Source organism: Macaca fascicularis, chromosome 14 (assembly GCF_037993035.2).
Source record: "Macaca fascicularis isolate 582-1 chromosome 14, T2T-MFA8v1.1".
NCBI lineage: Eukaryota > Metazoa > Chordata > Mammalia > Primates > Cercopithecidae > Macaca > Macaca fascicularis.
In genome coordinates, this window is record NC_088388.1 from 89153181 (window position 1) to 89156288 (window position 3108).

Here is a 3108-nt window from a genome sequence, read left to right on the forward strand (position 1 = left end):
GAGGCGGCTACCGGCTTCCGGAAACGATCTGTTGCGTTTCAGGAACCTTCGCGAATTTTCCGGTCGCGCAGGCGCAGAGGAAACGGGAAGAGGCGGAGGTAGCTGCGGGAGGCCGGCACTAGCCCCAGCCGCCATAGGTTGGGCTACTGCTGGTAGCAACTGGGGGTCGGAAGTGGAGCCCAGACAATAGCGGAAGATAAATGTACGGGGCAGAAAATGAAGGTGTCCAAGAGACTGATAGCTCTCTTCTGACTTCCTCAGTGCTCACTGGCTGTGGGTCTCACCCGCAGCAAAGTGGCCGCCCCGCCCTCACATCCCCTGCGACCCAGCACCCTTCTTCTTTTCTTGCCTTGAGGCTGCGCCTTAGCCCGGTGGGTATCTGTTTACCCCTTAGCTGTGCACACTAAGTGCACAATCGTACGGTGTTTCCAAATCCTCAGGATAGACGTATGAGCTTAGTAAATGAGGGGAGGAAGAGCGGACGAACCTCTCCGTGTGTCTGTGTTTCGGTGTCCTCATCTCAGGAGCAATTTTAGTAACAGTTGCGGTCACATTACTTTCAAAATACAAAAAAAGTAAAAATTAGAGTAGCAAAGAAAATTATGGATTTGATGCTGTGCCAGAATTGATCACAATTGCTCTAAGGCCCTGGGGTAATTGTTAATATTTCATATGAGCCTCCACTTAAGCGATTTATCAATACTCAGTACTCCACCTTTGGAACAGCTAGTAAAACTTTCAAGTGCATTATAAAAAGTACAGTAATGCCTTGGCTTCAAATTGCATATTTCCCAAACATGGGGCGTTTGCAAGAAAAGCAAACACTTTTTGGTAACATATTCTGAAGTATCTTAAAATAAGATCAGTAGCATGTAAGTAAACCTAAAAATCTATACACTGTTTCCATTGATCTCAAGATTATTTAGAGATCTGCTCACCTCCTCCTACCCCTGAAGACTTTTTAGTTTTTCATATTCTGCTTCTCTTCTTCTACCTAGAAGTATTAAATTTTCATATTGCAATCCCAACATAGATAGATATGTTTTCTTCTTCATTTAACCTAAAGTGAATATTTTTCTATTTGGTTTCATAATCATTGTTACAAATGACGGAGTATTCTGTTGAATAAATGCACGGTAATTTAACCCTTCTCCAACTTTATTATATGTAAGTTACAATGATCATCTTGTGTATGTTTTTCTTATTTCAAATTTCCCCCTTTAGGAAAATTTTTGGAAAGCGACAGTTCTGGGGTAAAGGGCATAAGCCTTTTTAAATAACTTTTAAGAGTTTGAAGATGTATAGAGCCAATTGCTTTCCAAAAGGTGGTACCAATTTACAGTTTCACCAGCTGTGAATGTAAGTAATAGACCGTAGAAATTAATCATACATAATTGGAAATGAATAAGTGGAGAGCTCTAAAAAGTTTTAGTTGTGACCAAATCTGTTGTCTTGAGTATCCTAGTATCAACGCAACATTGCCAGGATTGTTAGTGAACTAAACCTTTTAAATAATTTTAATGTTTATTTCTAGTTTTTCATCTGTAGCATTTTACAATCAGAATATAATTGCTTATGGTAGATAATTTGGAAAATGAAGAAGTATACTAAGAACAAAGTCAGCGATAATTCCACCACCCAGCAATAAGCTCTGAATGGCTAAAATAACTCTTTGGTAAATTTATTTTCAGTGTTTCCTATCACCCCAAGCATTTGTAGGTATATATGTTTAAAAAGAGTCATATTATATATAGGAGTTTATGTTCCTCCCTTGGGTATTTTGAGAAACTATAAAATTAAATCATTCTTATGATTAAGAAAAACAGTGATACAGCAACAGCCTGTTTCAATCCCACCTCCACTTACATTTCCATTCCAACACTTCAGTGCTGACTACCACCCACTGTTTGAAAAACTTTCTGGCATTTACGTGTATATTTTATGTACACTTTGAGTATATCTTCCCTCCCTTCTTTACCCACATACATATCAAAATATGCTTTAACTTTGACTATCTTGTTATTAACAAAAGAGTTAAATAAATATGTTAACATAAAACAATTGTCAATTATTCTTGGTGCAAAGTGGATGTTTATCATAGTATTCTCTTTTTCTGCATTTAAAAATATTTCCTAAAAAAATTAAGTTAAATAAGCTCCGTTATCTTGGGCTGGGTGCTGTGGCTTACGGCTGTAATCCCAGTACTTGGGAGGCCAAAGTAGGTGGATCACCTGAGGTCAGAAGTTTGAGACCAGCCTGACCAACATGACGAAACCCTGTCTCTACTAAAAATACAAAAAAATTAGTCGGGTATAGTGGCGCATGTAACCCCAGCTCCTCGGGAGGCGGAGGCAAGAGAATCGCTTGAACCTGGGAGGCAGAGGTTGCAAGGAGCTGAGATCACGCCATTGCATTCCAGCCTGGGTAACAAGAGCAAAACTATATCTCAAATAATAATGTTATAATAATAATAATAATAAAGTTCCATTATCTTAAAAACGATTGTAGATATGATGTGTATGTATCTATGTAAGTGTATAAAATAATATTTGAAAAGACCATTAATCTTTTATAATAATGGCTATGTATAAAGTCAAGGATGAGCTTAAAGGAGTAAAGTTAATATTTTATTTTATACTCTTAGACTTTTTTGAAAATATAAATACATATTCATTTTTGATATAGTTAACGTAAAGAGGACAAAAAACCAACTTTTCAATGACTGTTTTTATTTGGTCTACTTTATACTTAGAAAGATATGAAAATTTCATCCATTATTATTGTGCTTTGAGCAGTTTGTGGTTTATGTATTTTGAACATGTATTATTCATCCTATAACGATGCATGTCTTTTATATTTACATAGTTTATGTTTCTAATATAAAAGACCTTTTTTGTATCATTTTGTATTTTTGCCTTGAAATCTACCTTGTTATTGATGCTTCAACTTTTGCTATGTTTCTCTTTGCTTTTGCCTAATAGACTTCACCCTATCCATTTATATTTAACCTGTGTAATCTTGTTTTGGGCATATCTGCCGTAAGCAATAGATAGATTTCATCTTGTTTTTCTTTTTTGAACTCAAATCTGAGAATCTTTTTGTTTTACA